The sequence below is a fragment of the Acomys minous genome, assembly GCF_964271855.1.
Source record: "Acomys minous genome assembly, chromosome: 18".
NCBI classification, from domain to species: domain Eukaryota; kingdom Metazoa; phylum Chordata; class Mammalia; order Rodentia; family Muridae; genus Acomys; species Acomys minous.
In genome coordinates this window covers 27882744-27901058 of record NC_140501.1, presented here as the reverse complement: position 1 = coordinate 27901058, position 18315 = coordinate 27882744, and positions in this window count along the sequence as shown.

Sequence of the window (18315 nt, the reverse complement as noted above, 5' to 3'; positions counted from 1 at the left end):
GCGCCATGTTGCAACTGAGGATAAAAGTCAGATTTCAAAGGCTAGAGACCACATGGGTAGATGGTGCTGAACAACTGGGATATCTGAGGACCATTGCTCCAGTCCCAAACTACAGATATATATATATATTTTAAACATCTGCTCTTCATTACATCTTATATACTGCCAAATGAGGGAGGGAAATAAAAAAGAGAGGAGGAAAAAGTGGAACGAAGACAGTAAATCCATGTGGTTTAGAAAAAAATTAAAGTTTTTAAAGTAGATAAATAATTATGAGCCCAAATTTTATGCTCTGAAAATGACTCCAATAGTTTAGGCAGTGACATCTGCAGTCTAGACAGGAAGTGGTAGGGTGATTTGGAATAAAATCTTTCATAAGAAGTCTTCTTGAAATATCAATTCAAATTACACACACACACACACACACACACACACACACACACACACACACACATATATATATACATACACACAATATTCACTTGTCATTTACTTTCCACAGAGTTGTCTATAGGATGTTTCTTTACTTTCCTGTACGACTAGTCTAACAAACTATGGGAATCATTTAAAAAAGAAGAAGAAAGGGCATGGAGAAGAACCCTGCCACACTTTTGCACTATATTAATCTCATGAAAATGTAAATTTTAAAACCATTTGATATATTATTCTCTGCATAATTTTGGAAAACTGATCACACTTGATGGGATGGACATTTTTTTCATACACATTGCACAGTTTTACATTTTAATCTCGAGATAGCCAGATTCAAATTCTACACTTCCTTTGGATTGAAACAGAAAGGATAAACCCATGAAGCAGGAAGCCCCGGTGGTCCATCTAGGATTCTTCACAATGCAGATGCGTTTGTGTGGCTCAAAAGTACTGTTTCTGTGCGTTACTTATGGTCATTGTCTTTACACAGCTACTTTTCTAAATCTCCTTCTTTTTTTTTTTCTAAATCTCCTTCTTACATATACTTTTATTCATCATTTCTTTTTAAAATACAGATCTTGGGCTCATCTGATGTCGTTAAAATATGCTTACCAATTCCCTCACATGTCTGTCAAGGAGAAAATCCTGAAGCAAAATAAGTGATGCTGTGTACAGTCACTGAGGGTCCAGCAAATTTGTTTGCAGCTGATGTAACTGGAACCGTCAGGAAGATGGCTGTCCTCATATATGCTACTCACCATTTTAATTTCCTGTTTCTTCTTCCTTTTGTGAACAGTGGGCATTTTATCTCCTCAAAGCATTTACATTGAAATAAGACTGTATCTGGGGAAAATATATGGTCTTAATTTTTTCCATCTTACACCCATCAGAATGGCTAAGATGAAAAACTCAAGCGACACCACATGCTGGCGAGGATGTGGGGAGAGAGGAACACTCCTTCATTGCTGGTGGGAATGCAAACTAGAACAGCCACTTTGGAAATCTATCTGGCACTGTCTTAGAAAACTGGGAATAAGGTTTCCTAAAAACCCAGCTATTCCACTCCTTGGAATATACCCAGAAGATGCTCCAGCACACAACAAGAAAATTTGCTCAACCATGTTCATAACAGCCTTATTCATCATAGCCAGAACATGGAAACAGCCGAAGTGTCCTGCAGTAGAAGAATGGATAAAGGAACTGTGGTACATTTACACTACGGAATAATACTCAGCTATTAAAAAACAAGGAATTCCAGAATTTGTGGACAAATGGAATGAACTAGAAATGATCATAATGAGTGAGTTAACTCAGAAATGGAAAGAGTCAAATGGTATATACTCACTTATATCTGGACACTAGCCCAAGGGGCATGTCCCATGAAAGTCTTCACTTACCAGGAAAGTGAGACAGAAAGAAGACTTCCTATTTGGACTCTAGGTAAGAGTAGCATAGGAAAATGGGGAAACAGAATGATACAGAGGGTCCTAGAAACCTACAAGAAGAACATTATGATGGGCAGATCTGGGCCCAGGGATTCTGCTCAAACTATGGCACCAGCCAAGGACAATACGTGCAGTTAACATCAAACCCTTACCCAGATCTAGCCAATGGACAGGACATTCTACACAGATGAGTGGAGAGTGGGGACTAACTTTCACATGAACTCTAGTGCCCTATATTTGACCATGTTCTCTGGGTGGTGAGGCCTAGAGGCCATCAAGGAAGGATAGCTGGCTACCAAGAAGAGACTTGATACCATATAAGTATATACACGGGGGGCGGGGGGAGAGGTCCCCCTTAGTCACAGTGGTAAGGGAGGGGAGTAAGGGGAAAATGGGAGAGAGGGAGGAATGGGAGGATACAAGGGATGGGATAACAATTGAGATGTAATATGAATAAATTAATAAAACATTTATAAAAGAGAAAAAGGAAAATGATGCAAGCATGTAAACTTGAAGAGAAAAAAAAAGGAAATCTTGCTTAAAATTTTGAAAGTCAATAATATTATACCAAAAGAAACGAACTGTCTGGGATCAGTGTGCTCTGTGTGTCTAAGGCAAACAGTCTCTGCTACCGGTTCACTTTAAAAATGATTATAGTCATTTCAACTCCTCTTCCACATCTTCCATTAATGAGAAATCAGTTAACACTACACAGAAAGTACCACACTTATTTATCTAAGACTTTTATTTGCCATGTCCAATGACATTTAACTATTACCTTTAATCTTTTTCCTGTTTGTTCATTTTGCTTCTGAATTTTACTTTTTATGTTTACCATGATTAATCTCAACAGTGATACTTTTAATTCAATTTTATTAAATTATTATATCTTTAAATTTTCCACTCTATTGGACAGATTAAAAATAAATTGTTTATGCATTCTTCTATTTGTGTATGCATGTATGTTCATGTGTGTGCACACATGCGTATGCACATGCTCATATCCAGGCATGTATGTTATTATATGAATATTTAATTGACCAAGCATATGAGGATTAGTGGTAAACCTTGAGTGTTGGTCTTCAGGAATTGTCTACATCTTTTCAGGTTTTTATTGTTTTTTATGCTTATTTTTTATATTTTAATGTAATTACATTTCTTCCTTTTCTTTCTTCTCTCCAAAATCCCTTCTTTATATTTCCCCACTTTCCTTGAAATCCACAGCTCTTTTTTTCCCTATTTGTTATTTCATACAACAGGTAGTTGTATATACATATCAATTCCTAAACCTAACTTGTATAATATTACTTGTATGTCTGTGAACAATACATATAAAGACATAACATCCCACTTGAAGTTTGAAGCTTTCTTATACAGCTAGGCTGGGTAGCCAGTGAACCCCAGAAGTCTTCACATAATTGACTCTCCAGTGCTAGAATTAGGAGTATTGTCATATCATTTAGAATTATATATGAGTGCTGCAATCAAACTCAGATCATTCATATGTAGTAAACATTGTTCTAATTAAACCAGTTATAGTCTCAATGGTTTCTTTCTTGGTATAAACTGAAATTCACTCTAACACCTAAATTTTCCTTAATGTTAGATACAATCAATTTTTAACCCGATGGTAATATCAAATGTTTTTAAATTAGCCACTATGTGTAAGTAATGATATTTTTAAAATGAGGTAGTAAAGGAGAGAAAATTGAGGTGAGGAATTCAGTAATGGTTGGATTTGAGTATTCATAAGTGTAAAGTGTATTCTAAGGAATGAGATGAAAAAAAAAACAAGTAACAGTAAAGATAAGTGAATGAAGTTTTTTAAAAAAATGATTTGGTAAACTGATAACTATCTGAAAAATTATGCAGATTTTTCAGTCTAGGGTAATGGCTTGGAGAAATCAGAAAGGTGTTTGGTAAGTTTAATTTTTGAGTTAATGTGAGAAATCAAGTAAAACAAACAGATGCATAGGCACCGTGACACACTTAATATTCCAGCACTGGTTAGCTGATGTAGGAAGACTGACATGATTTTAATGTCAGCCTGTGCGAGCATGTCAATTACAGGACATCCAAAGCTATCTAACAGAACATTCTCTCTAAAACAACAACAACAACAACACACATCAGTAAAACAAAATATACAAATGAGAAAGAAGTTAAAACATTGATAAAAAGAAGTATAACCTTAAAGTTAAAGGGTAGTAATAGGATTTTCTGAGCAGTTTAGAAGAATATCTCATATCTCTACCTCAGAAGCTCATGCTAAAAGTTTTGAGAGAAGAGAATAATCTTTTCTCTGATGGATATTGCAAATATTGTTGAAATTTCTAGGAGAAATCAATGTTTGAGTTTGAGAAGTGAAGTAAAGAGAAATTTATAGCAGTAGACTATGAAAACAGTGAACTTTGATATGCAGTGCTCTGAGATAATATAACGTATATGACATAGGCAACTTTTTTTCTGGTAAATCGATATTTATTTGCCACACTCTGCATACAAGTGCACAAGTCAAACAGACACATGACCACGGTATCTAGAGAAGAGAAGTGTCCACTGGGCGTTTAGCACTAGAGTCCTATGTCCCAGGGAAACACAGTTCATGATCCTGAGTAAATACTTCAAATTCCTCTTGTCACCACTGTGCTTGTTCCATGTTTGTGCAGTGTGTGTGAAATCTCCAGGCTGTGGGAGACAGGGAGATGAAAAAGTCCTTTCTTATCCCTCTGCTTAGGAGGCTCTCCTGGCCATGGCTCAGGACTTGTCTGAAGGGCTGGCAGGATCTGTGGTCTTCTCTCCTACCTCCAAGGAAGGACTGTGAGATTCTTTCTCAGACAGCACCAACGCATCAGACATGGGGGCTGGGACATCCAGCCCTCAGCAGGGAAGACAAAGCCTGCCTGGATGGCGAAAGTGTTAAAGCACCATGGCTCTCAGAGTTTCTGAGAGCTCTGTGAGCTAAGAGAGCTGCTCCTGGGTGAGCAGGCAACCACAGAGCTGTGCCTGCATCTGTGTTAAGTCTCTCTAAATTTCTTTAGACATGGCTCTCAGACACCTCACCAGGCTCATGTGTAGTGGTGGGGCTGTGTGTGGCAGCAGGCTAATTCACCTTGGTGGCATTGTCTTTCAGCTCAGGCTACTCTAAGGAGGTCTTTTGTCTTTTTTTTCATCTAGGAGTTACACTCATTTCCTGTCCTGATCTGGCTGGAGTTCTTGGAACAGTCTTTCCTCTTCCTGGGCTTTTTCATCATTTGTCTAGATGTCCTTCTATCACAGGTGCTCTGTTGACTCGTAGGTTGGTACAGTAATTGACAGGAGATGTCTGGGTATGGGGTTCTTGATTCGATGCTCAGGTTGAGTCGACGAACCTTCCCTCTTCCAGGGACATTCCAGTGAATGGAACAACGGCTGGTTTTGAGCAGAGGTCCAAGAATGTACAAGGCTGGAAGTCTCAGGTGCTCTTCAGTCTATTCTGGATCCCGAACAAGCAGGATCCAATACCAACGAAGGAAGAGACTTGCTAGCAGTGGGAGAGCAAGCAGGCAAAGACAGAGACTTCCTTCTTTCATGCCTTTAATACAGGATTCTATCGAAGGTGTGTCTTCTCAAAGATCTGGATTAAAGGTTTGTTCTACACTCAGTGCCCCAGAATAAAAGTGGGTCTTCCAACTTCAAATGACTCAATGAAGCAAAATCTCTCAGGTGTGGCCCTGCACTTTTGGCTTTTAGTGAAGTCTACATGCGGTCAAGTTGGTAACAGCATGTTGCAATATCTCAGCTAATGATAAGGTCTGTATGGTGTGATGCTTTTATGTAATGACCCAAGGGAGATAACAAAGCCAGGAGCAAAAGCAGAAGAGACAGAGATTCATCCTCCATCAGTTCCTCCTCCTCTTTTCTCCAAGAGATAACGAAGGCAGAGACAATCCTTCTAGCATATACAGTCAATCATCATCACATTGACCATCTATGAATATCCTGTCCTAGAGGGTCCTCTCCAGTAGCCATCACTTTGTCATACCCAGATTGTAAGCACAGATTTAAAATCTCAGTGTTAGCAATGACAAACCGAAGGTGGCAGATGGTGTTTAAAATACACTTGGATATGATTTCTAAGCAAACAGAGATAACTGGGTCAATTGAACCCTTCTTTTTTCTTTTTTATGTATATTTCACTTATTATAATTTATTCACATTACATAAATATTGTTACCCCTGTGTCATATCGTCCCATTCCCACCTTCCTTCCCTCTTCTGCCTATTCCGCTTCCCTAGACCTTTGATATGGAGAGCCGTTCTACCACAACTGTCTGGAAATAGTCTATTAGACCCATCAGTATAACTTGCATCACTGTGCCACCTAGGCCATCTTGCCAAGGGGCAGTGACTAAATCATTGGCACCAGAGTGCATGTCAGAGGGTCAGCAATCTCTCACTCCTCCGTGTGAAGAATGTGCATTCCACTAGTTACATCAGAACAGAGGGTCTTGGTTCTCTGCTGCATTGTCCTTGGCTGGTGCATCAGTTTGTGCAAGCCCCCATTGGTCCAGATGCCCAGGCCTTGATGGTCTACCTGGGGACCTCCTGATACCTCCCTGATCTTTCATCAAACCACTTTTCCCTACAACTCTCAGCACTCTTCCCAGAGTTTAATTTCAAGTCCCAGTATATGTCCTGTTCCCTACTGGGTGGAGTCTCTCAGAGGACATCCATGTTGGGTTAATATCCACATTTTTGTTTGTTTGTTTGTTTTGTGAGACAGGGTTTCTCTGTGTAGCTTCGGCTGTCTTGGACTCGCTTTGTAGAGCAGGCTGGCTTAAAACCCACTTATAAGTGAATATATACCATGCACATCTTTCTGGGTCTGGGTTACCAGTTATCTCACTTACTATGATCTTTTCTAGTTCCATCCATTTGCCTGCACATTTCAAGATTTCCTTGTTTTTAATAGCTGAGTAGTATTCCATTCTGTAAATGTACTACAGTTTGTTTATCCATTCTTTGGTTGAGGGACATCTAGGTTGATTCCAGATTCTGGCTACTACAAATAAAGCTGCTGTGAACATACTTGAGTAAATGTTCTTTTGTGTGGTGGAGTATCTTTCTGCTACATGCCAAGGAGTAGTGTAGCTGGGTCTTGAGGTAGTATTATTCCTAATTTTCTGAGAAAGCACTAGATTGATTTCCAAAGTGGTTGTGCAAGTTTGCACTCACACCAGCAATGGAGGAGTGTTCCACTTTTTCCACATCCTCCCCAGCATGTGCTATCACTTTTGTTTTTTATCTTATCCATTCTGATAGGTGCAATATGAAATCTCAGAATGGTTTTGATTTGCGTTTCCCTGATGACTAGGAATGTTGAGCACTTCTTTAAGTGTTTCTCAACCATTCAGTATGCCTGAGCTGAGAAGTCACTGTTTAGCTCTGTATTCCATTTTTAAAATTAGATTATTTAATTTGGCACTGTAATTTCTTGAGTTCTTTATATATTTTAGATATTAGCCTTTTGTTGGAAATAGGGTGGGGAAGATCTTTTCCCAATCTATACACTGTTGCTTTGTTCTGTTGACAGTGTCTTTTGCCTTACAGAAGCTTTTCAGGTTCATGTGGTTTCATTTATTAATTGTTGAGCTTAGAACTTGAGCTATTGGTGTTCTGTTCAGGAAGTTTTCTCCTGTGCGAATGAGCTCAAGGCTCTTCCCAACTTTTTCTTCTAACAAATGTAGTGTGTTTGGTTTTATGTTGAGGCCTTTAATCTACTTGGACTTCAGATTTTTTTCAGAGTAATAATATGGATCTATTTGCATTATATCTACATGCAGGTATCTAGTTGGTCTCAGCACCATTTTTTGAAGATGCTGTCCTTTTTCCATTATATGGTTTGGTCTTTGTCAAAAATGAAATATCCAGAGACGTGTGCATTTATTTATGGGTCTTCAATTTGATGCCATTTATCAACTGGCCAAGTATTTCACTTGCTTGGTTAGGTACAGGAAGATACTTCATATTATTAGTGGCTGTTGTGAAAGGTGTGGTTTCCCTAATATCTTTCTCAGCCTGTTTGTCATTTTGTTTGGAAGATCTACTGACATTTTGAGTTACTTTTTTAACTAGTCACTTTGCTGAAGCTATTTATTAGCTGTAAGGGTTCCTTAGTAGAATTTTTGAGGTCACTAATGTATATTATTATATCATCTGTGAATAGTGATACTTTGACTTTTCCTTTCCTATTCATACCCCATTGATCTCTTTTAGTAGTTTTATTGCTCTAGTTAGGACTTCAAGTACTAAATTTAAGAGATGCAGAGAGGAAAGCTTTGTCATGCCCCTGATGTTGGTGGAACTGATTTAATTTCTCTCCATTTAGTTTCATGTTGGCTATAGGCTTGCTCTATATTGCCTTTACTCTGTTTAGGTATGTGCCTTGTATCCCCTATCTCTCTAAGGCTTTTAACATAAAAGGGTGTTGAATATTTTTTTCAAATGCCTTTTCAGAGGCTAATGAGATAATCATGTGTTTTTTTCCTTCAGTTTGTTTTTATTGTTGGTTACATTGATGGATTTTTGTATATTGAACCACTTGTGCATGTCTGGGATGAAGTCTAATTGGTCATGGTGGAGGAGATTTTTGCTGTGTTCTTGGATTTGGTTTGTAAGTATTTCATTGAAAAATTTTTGCACCAAAGTTCATAAGGGAAATTGATCTGAAATTCTCTTTCTTTGTTGGGTCTTTGTGTGGCTTAGGTATTATAGTGAGTATGCCTTAATACAATGAATGTGATAGTGATCCTTCTGTTTCTATTTTGTGGAATAGTTTGAGGAGTATTGGTATTCTTCTTTGAAGGTCTGGTAGATTTCTGTGCTGAATGCATCAGGCCCTGGACTTTTTTTTTTGGTTGGGAAACTTTTGAAGATTGCTTCTATTTCCTTAGGGGGTATTGGTATGTGGGATTTATTGAGAAAATTGTCCATATCATTTAGTTTTCAAATTTTGTGGCATATAGGCTTTTGAAGTAAGACATAATTATTCCTTGGCTTTCCTCAGTATCATTTGTTATGTCCCCCTTTTTATTTCTGATGTTGAATTGGATACTCTCCTTTTGCCTTTAGTTAGTTTGGCTAAAAGTTTAATCTATCTTGATACTTTTCTCAAAGAACCAGCTTTAGGTTTCAGAGATCCTTTGCATTGTTTTCTTTCTAATTTATTGATTTCAGCCTTGAGTTTGATTATTTCCAACTGTCTATTCCTCTTGGATGTGCATGCTTCTTTTTTTCTAGGGTTTTCAGGTGTTCCATTAATTTGCTTGTATTCAATTTCTCCAATTTTGTTATGAAGGAAGATACTTATTGCAATAACTTTCCTTTTAGGCACTGCTCTCATTGTGTTCCAAAGTGTTGAATATATTGTGCCTTCATTTTCATTGAATTCTAAGAAGTTTTCTATTTCTTTTTTTCTTTCATCCCGGACCCAGTTGTCATTGAATAGAACATTGTTCAGTTTCCATGTGTTTGTAGGCTTTTTGTTAATTCTATTGTTGTTGAAGTCCTGAAGCTAGATTCATCTGAGCAATGTCACCTACAACCTGGGATTCAGCAGGATTCCTCTGACTATTTGGTTTCCTCAGAGGTATCGGCAACAGAGTAGAATGGTGGCTTACAGACCAGAATGCTGTATGAGTTTCACTGTGCTAATCCTGTTTCCTAGAGGGCCCACACATGCTGCAGTATGTAGAAAAGTGCAGGGTTCTTAGAACTTGTGGTTCTTGACCTCAGGGGACATCTGGCCACAATTTGGGGTGGTGTGGTTGGTCTGATCTTTCCCAACTGTTCAGACTGAGTTGTCTTTAAATTGCAGTTTTGGATCAGTAGCCTCTTTCACTCACTGATCATGGTGCAGTCAATCCTCTATTCTCCAAGGTCTGCATTCACTTCAATATTCAGAGGAGTGCAGGGCACTTGAGGTTTGTGACTCCTGATTCTGGGAAACATCCAACCATGATGCGGGTGGGGGTCCATTTCTGATCCTCCCAATGGTCCAATCTGAGAATTCCCCAAGTCTGTATTCTGGATCAGCAGATCTTTCACACATCAGTTTTCTCACTTATTCTCTGTTCCCCAGGAGCCCCGTACTCACTCCGGTTTTCAAAGTAGTGCTGTGTGTTCCAAGTTTGTGACTTCCAAACTGAGTCTTATCTGGCTGCAATGGAGGGGAAAGAGGAGGGCTGGTATTCCTGGGTTGCTCTTTTCAGTACATTTTCTAGCCTCTGCTCCACTGCTCTCTAGACAGTACTTACTGGTTGCAGCCATCTTGGAATCTCCATTGGCAACTTTTAAATGAGATATTGAAAAAATGGGTAGATAGAATAAATAGTCCTTAAGAGCTTCAGTCATAAGAGTTGTAGATGAAGTCAACCTCTGTATAGCAAACTATTGATGCTATGGCTGAGTGAATATATTGAACATCTATGAATGGAACCAGACGATAAAGAGATGCCAAAGAATTTATGTGAGATTAGATTGAATTCACACGAGAAATAAGGTGAATATGTAATGTATCATTTGCATCTAAGTTGAACACAACAGCAAATACATTTTCCTGCCTCATGCAACCTGAAGCAACATTTTGTTGCTTCCGTCATTACTTGAATACTTTTTCCTACCAATCATTGAAACAAGATTTATTGACAACATCAAAAATAAAGGCATTGATAAAGTCATAGTTCATGCTTCTCTGTGTTTTATCAAGACTGAGAATGGAAGCTTCTCTAATTGTCAGATAAAATGGTACGAGTTCAAGAATGAACTAATGCACTGTAACATTGACTAGCCACTACAGAATGGACTGTTTAAGCCACTGAGAGCTAAGAGTAGCAATTATTAGATTGTTTGATATACTTTTCTAGGCTGCGGAAATTGGGCATGAATTGCACCCCCCCCACCACTTTCTGAAAAGGGCAATGCTGGAGTAGAGATCTCACATGCAATTATTCAATAAGAAAATCTCTTTCCCTGATGTCTTTTGTAGCTTGATATCCTCTTCAGCAGGCTTTGTGCCTATTACACTGTACTTTTTCAACATGAATATTCCCATTTTATTCTTTAAATTACCCACTAAGAATGATATAAAAGTTATTTCCAGTACATTTTCATTTAAGGATAATGATCACTAATGACTATAAAGCTCAGATTTCTTCAGCTCAGAAAGCCTGAATATAGCTAAAGAAGATTTTTAGGGTTGGATATTAATGATAATATTGAAGCCTATCTTCAACAGGGTATAAGATATTTAGGTGTCTAAGATGTAATGAAAATTTAAATATAACCTTTACTTTCTAATCATTCTAGGTCAAATAGTACTTATAAACATAGCATTTTTGTATTTACGGATATCTATACAAGTTTTATCAGTATTTTTAAAATAGTGATATAAATACTGGATACAATACAAAAGTTATAGGCACATTTCTTCTATTTTACAGCATGGGTCCAGCATATAATTTACAAATAGAATATCTCTTTAAGTTTCTAATTTCATTGATTACCTCTAATACTTTTATTTATTAATTATTATCTTAAATTTGTCAGGTTTCATAATATTGTTTTGAAAAAGGAGTTCTCTTTGTCATTCGGGTAAATCTTGAAATTTTCTTTATATTCTTTTCAATGTCTTTGCTACAAGCCTCTATGGTTCTTCCAAAAACACATGATGAACATCCTCTATCAGCTCCCACTTTTCAGCTTACCTACTTCTGGTTATGCTTTTCCGTGTGCTTATTGCCATATCTCTGACTAAGTTTGGCTGCTGGCATCTCTTATCGATACACACACACACACACACACACACACACACACACACACACACGTACATATGTCTACATGATGTAATAGCACAATAGTGGTGCAAAAGTTATTAGAATACTCAACCACTACCTGATTGGATTTAAGAAACACTCCATAATTTTCAGTCCATAAGATGAAACACATGTCTAATACTTCTTAGGTTGCCAAGAATCTTGGAATAGATGGCCTGTGGGTCAATGAAAAAACACCACTCCATTGTTTTTCTAGAGAAATATAGCAATATATTGATGCCAAAGAGATTCTGATATACTTATAGATCTGTGCTTTGCAAAGCCATCTTGAGAGGAGCTTCTTCTGCAATATATGGGAACAAATACAGAGACCTGCAACTGTACAATCTATAAAGAGTGGTAGAACTTAGAACTTCCAGTATTAAAATGGTTGTTTCCATCAAACTTCACAGAGCTCAGAGAACTTTGTAGTAAAGGGGGCAGAATGATTGAAGGAACAAAACACAGTGATTAAACAATGCCTTCAAGACCCAATATTTTTGTATTATTTGTGCCTGTTCCCTTTTGTCTTGACTGCCTTACATTGCCTCAGTTAACATGCCAGAACCTGGTATGAGAAAGATCTGTTCAGTCTATTGGTCAGGGTAATGTAAATTATTCTTAAAACAATATAACATATTTTGTTGTCTGCAGGTGCTGTCTATAGGTGGAAGGTTATCTGCTACAGCTAAAGATAGTATGCCCTTTAAAAACAGGACTTAGAAGATTCAACTGAGGTGTAACCTGAAAGTTTTGATGCTGCAGTCTAGCTAGAATAGTGATAGAAGAAAACATGCAAACAAACAAGGCAGAGAAGCTTTCAAAAATCCTATTCATCTCTGATGCCCATGAACTACAATAGTGGCCATGAGGACAATATGATCTCTAAAGGCATAAGAGTAACACGTATCTGTGGGGTAACTGTTGTTGAATTGGGCTTAATGCATGCCCAACATGAAGGAAATCAAATCATGTCTAATATGAGAAACTTAGCCAAATACCTAGGATAATGACATCATGGATCTTATAGATGAATCTACTACTGCCACTTTTCTAGACGAGAAAGTTTTCTAATTGCATCCTAAAACTTTTCCTTATAGTCACAAGTAAACATAGCTTTCACTACACATCAAAGAAACTTCTCTTTGCAGCAAACAATGACCATTAGAGAAAATCACAACTGGTCATAATGCAATGATCACCTGATTTTAAGGACCCCATCTACATCAGAAAGCTTTCATCCAATGCTCAGGGAACCTCATAAAGAGAGCTACAATGATCATAATAACCAGAGCAACAGGACGTTTAGTATGAGACTATTACTGCTAGAAAGGACAGGGAGCTTCAAATAAGATGCCTAAGGAGCATAGCTAACTAAATAATACCTTCACAACAACAATATCAATGAGTATTCTGCTGTTTAAAGGGAAACCTCATGGAGTTCTATGCATAGACAAATAATTATAACATCTAATGACTACTGAAGAGCAAGAATTAGTTTCTTCTAGGGAACAATACCTTTAACTGACTGTCCAATACAATGTAGTTAGCCATGAAATTAACACATACAGGGCTGGTCGTGGTGGCACATTCCTTAATCCCAGCACTTGGTAGGCAGAGGCAGGCAGATCGCTCTGAGTTCAAGGCTAGCCTGGTCTACAAAGCGAGTCCAGGACAGCCAAGGCTACACAGAGAAACCCTGTCTCGAAATACAAAACAAACAAACAGACAAACAAAAAACAAGAAGAAAGTAACACAGAAAAACAAGAAAAATGGACTACAAAAGGTAGTATTTATAAAGTTTGAATATATACGAATATATATACACTATATAGTGTATGTGTATGTTTATGTGTGTAACAATAATTAAAGAAAAATAGGTCATCATTTTAAGAGGGAAACATGCGAGGACTTAGAAGGAGAAAAAGAAAAGGAAACAATTGTGGGACTCTGCGTGATATGGTTGAAGTCTGACTTCCCCAGATAGCCATTTTTACTTTCTTTACATGATGGCAGTCTCCAATTTCTTAGTGAGGTTCTCACTACACCTGATCTGGTAAGCCCAGATCTTGTAAAAAGCATCACATAGCCCTCTGGGAAGATCATAGACCCTACCTTTTCCTGACAAGGTCCAGTCAAAACCTGGAAGTATCTCACCCTATGCTGAGGAGATCATAGCATACAGAAAATGACCTCTAATCATACCCTACAGGATAACTAAGTACTTTTCTCTCTTTCTTGTAATAGGACCCAATGTGACTGCATGTACTACTATATGTAGATAATATATCCTGGCACCCTTAGCTGCTTGCAATCAGACACATTTACCCTCACACTCCTCACTAGTGCCCAAGGTTTATAAATGAAGGCTAACTGGTCCACATATGAGACTCCATTTTTTTCCAGGGAGATCTGCACCTGGATGCCCAATAGTCAGGCAGCAATGGCAGAACTGACTTAGCAGCCACTGGGTTGTGCTCTATCCTTGCTGCTGGCTCGGTGCTGACAGCTGTGAATCACCACCCAGGCTGCATCTCAGCAGATCTACTTCAGGGTTCTGATGTCTGCCTGCTTCCTATGCCATGATTAGCACAGTAGCTCAAACAAGGAGATGTAACCCTTTGGTATCATCAAGGCCCTTGGGGAGTCTCTACTGCTTTCTGATACCAGCCATCTAATTCTAAAAGAGCTAAAATGTAACTCTCCATGGAAAATTTGTGTTCTACGTCCCTGGTGAGACCAGGAGCCTGGCCTAGTGTTCAGGCCACAGGCCTCACTCTGAACACCTCTAAACTGTCTTTGTGCAAGAAGTTGGACCTTGGGACATTTTATCTCAAACCCTGCCTGTTCTTGTCCAGAAGAAAGCAGCACCTAGAGAGACCTACGGGACATGGGACCCAGGCCATCCTGCCACTGAATTCTGAACAACAAAGAGTGATGCGATGAAAAAGAGAAGAAAATAGGGGTTACACCAGAAAGCATCCATGTGGAAAGGGGCAGTTAGCAGTGATGTATGTGGCTGTGTTAGTAGTGGTGCTGTCTATATTAAAGGCACTTGCCACCCACATGTGAGAGAATAAACCAGACCTTGTCTTCTCACGTTACAAAAAAAAAAGTATGTCAATTTACTAAGGTCTTAAAGCTAAGATTGAAACTCTGAAACCAATGGAAGAAAACAGTAGGATATTTACAGAGGAATTGCTGTGTCTTTAAACAAAAGGAAATAGCCCAGTGGTGATGGTGGCACATGCTTTTAATCCCATGACAGAGGACAGCCTCATCTACAGAGAGAGTTCTGGGACAGCATGCACCACCAGCACCTGGCTCACATTTTCTCAATTGAGGTTTCTTCTTTTCAGATGATCCCATCTTGGGTCAAATTTATAAAAACAAACAAACAAACAAAAAACTAGCCAGCACATCCAGTATCTTCTCCACCTTATCAATCAATGATCCATCTTTCTATCCTTGAATGGTGATGCTTTTAAAGTAAAAATTTTAATTTAATATAAAAAATAAAATAAAAGATTTTGAGTAGTTTAATGAAGCTTATTTTAGAGAATATATATTCTTGTCTAGTGGCAAAGAATGTAATGATCAAAAATAACGTGTAAGCTAAATATGTCCAGTGACACACCTCTGATAACTGCTGCAGTTTACAGTGTAGGCCTTCTGCACATACAATGGTGAAATGAATTCATATGAAGGGGTAGTAACAATTTAGTTTAGAATAATGAGGGGGATTACTTGAAAATAAATAATTTTTACTTATATTACTTTTTAAAATAATTAATAGCCAATATTATCTTAACCAATTTACAAAATTAGCCTTCACCTTACTGGGTAATACTATTAGGTAATATTACTAAATCTAATTTCTAAAAAATTCTAAAAATCTTTATAAAGATTTTTCTTTACATGCATATTACAAAAGATAGGTTTTAAAATTTTAATATTTCTCCAAGATTTATAACAGAAAGTCTCAAGAGAACCATAATTTAATAAATTCAATGGTATTTGTTTGTTTGTATGTGCATCAGTTATTGTAGTGTGTTTAATTTGATGAACATACCACAAACTCTATTATCCTGTGGATGGAGTTTATTGAGTAGGACCTGTCTTAAGCAATATGTACCTTGGAAGTTTCTTTTGATATTAAGATTTAGGAATATTTTTTACAAAGCATTTAGCTTTTTTTTTTTTAATGAAAGCAAGAGTTTGGCATTTATTTATGCTAAAGAAAAATGGCTAACAAGGGCAATTTTGAATTATTTATGCATCAACTAATTGCTGGCAGCTATAGAAACAACTTAATGAAACTGCTGTTTTCCTCCCTGTTATAATACTTACAAGTTTAGACTTCTTGCATAATAATAAATTGATACGTACAGATACTTGAAATGGAGCATTATTTTGTCCATTATTTATCATGGCGGGTCAATTGTTCCTATCTGACTTTCAAATAATTCTAGAAAACTAATTTAAACAAAAATAATACACTCAACTCTCTTACCCTTATTTTATTCTTTATTTAACCTCAATTTTTTTCTTCTCACCTGGTATTTACTTGTGATGAATTTTAAAATACTGAATCTTTATATTTATATAGCTATATAGATGTAAAGTTAAGAAGATTCATGTAGTAACATGAATCAGCATTGAAAAACACAGTTCTATACATTTATACCAAAATTTCCAATACAATAAAGTAAGAATGTTAAGAAAATAATCTCCTTTGTGATACTGACAAACAGAATAAACTCTTAGAAATAAATCTACCTATGGTATTAAAGCCATATACCCTGCAGCTAAAAATCACTGATGAAAGAAAAACACACATACATAAATGCTAGAACATTTTGTTTTCAAACACTGATAAAATAGAAAATATTTAAATATCAATAATATAATATAAGAAATGGGTTAGACAGTGCCTGAAATCTGAATATCCACATGCCAAAGAATAAAACATCTGATTTATACTTTAGATTGAAGACAAATAATACAGTAGCTGGAAAGCATTATAAATGTCTTGATACAAGCTTTGACCAAAAAAATGTAAGTGCCAGAAAACATGGGCTTCAAAAGAGACCCTAAGGGGAGAGAAACATATTTATCCCCCCCACACATACATACTTTATATATAATAGTATACAGAACAGTTCATAGCCTCATCAATCATCAAATATGTGCATATTCTTACCTTTTTACAAATCAAAATAAACAATTTCCAAGAGATAAGAAGTGTAATTGACTCTGAGTAGGAAAAGGAAACCTTATACTCTTTTGATGTCAATTTTATTGCTTTAGCTATTATGGCAAATGGCACAGGGATTCTTCAAAATTCAAAATAGTATCCCTAGAAGATCCAGTAATCCGAATCTGGAGTAGATAATCAAACTGAAATGAAGACATGAAAATATCATCCTGAAAGAGATTACTGATACTAAGAAAGATATGTGTGGTCTGTACTTACTTATAAGTGGGTATTAGCTATAAAGTGCAGCATAACCAAGGTACATAATGTGAAAAAAAAGCTAAGTAACAAGAAGTTCTCAAGGGAGGATGCTTGAATGTGACTTAGAAGATGGAGGGAGGGAACTGGCTAGGAGAGGGATGGAGGAGAGGTGTGGAGATGACGTGTGGAAAGGGGGAGGAAAGGACAAAGAGAGAGAAGGAAAATTGGTATGGAGATGCATCTCTGGGACAAGGGAGGCTTCCAGGAGTAGATGAGGGTGACCCTTCCTAAGACTTCTAGCAGAAGCCTGACTACTATTTTCTGTAGCCAAGCAGGACTTCCGATGGAGAGAGGTACACAGCAACCTACTCCTAAAACCTTCAACCCAAAAAGTTGCCCTGCCTACAAGAAATGTAGGAATAAAGATAGACTACAGATTGAGGGGATGGCCAACAAATGACTGGCCCAACTTGAGACTCACCTCATGGGAGAGAGTCAACCCCTGACACTATTAATGACATTTTTCTATGCTATCAGAAGGGGCTAGAGTAACTGTTTTCTGAGATGTTTCATCCAGAAACTGATGGAAACAGATTCAGAGAACCACAGCCAAACAATAGTTGGAGGCTTGTGAAAGAGGGGGAAGAGGGTTTGAGGGAGTCAGAGAGGTCAAGGACACCACACAAAGACATAAAGAATAAATTGACCTGGTCCCATTGGGGCTCAGTGAGACTGAACCATCAACCAGAGGTCATGCATAGGCTAGACCTAGGCTCTGTACACATATGTAATAGATGTGCAGGTTTTCTTAATGTGGGTCCTCTAACAATTGGAGCAGGGGTTGTCTCTAACTCTGTTGTATATATTTGGGTTATTTTCCCATAGCTGGACTGCCTTACCTGGTCTCAGTGGGAGAGGAGGTTCTTAGTCCTGCTGTGACTTGATCTGCCAGATTGGGTTGGTACCCATGGGGGACCTCACTTCCTTTGAGGAGATGGAGAGGAAGAAATGGAAGGAGGGAGTGTGAGGGTATGATTGAGAAAAGAGGAGGCATGGGTCTGCAATCAAGCTATAAAGTGATTAAATAAATAAAATAATGAAGAAAGAAAAAGAAAGGAAGAAATGA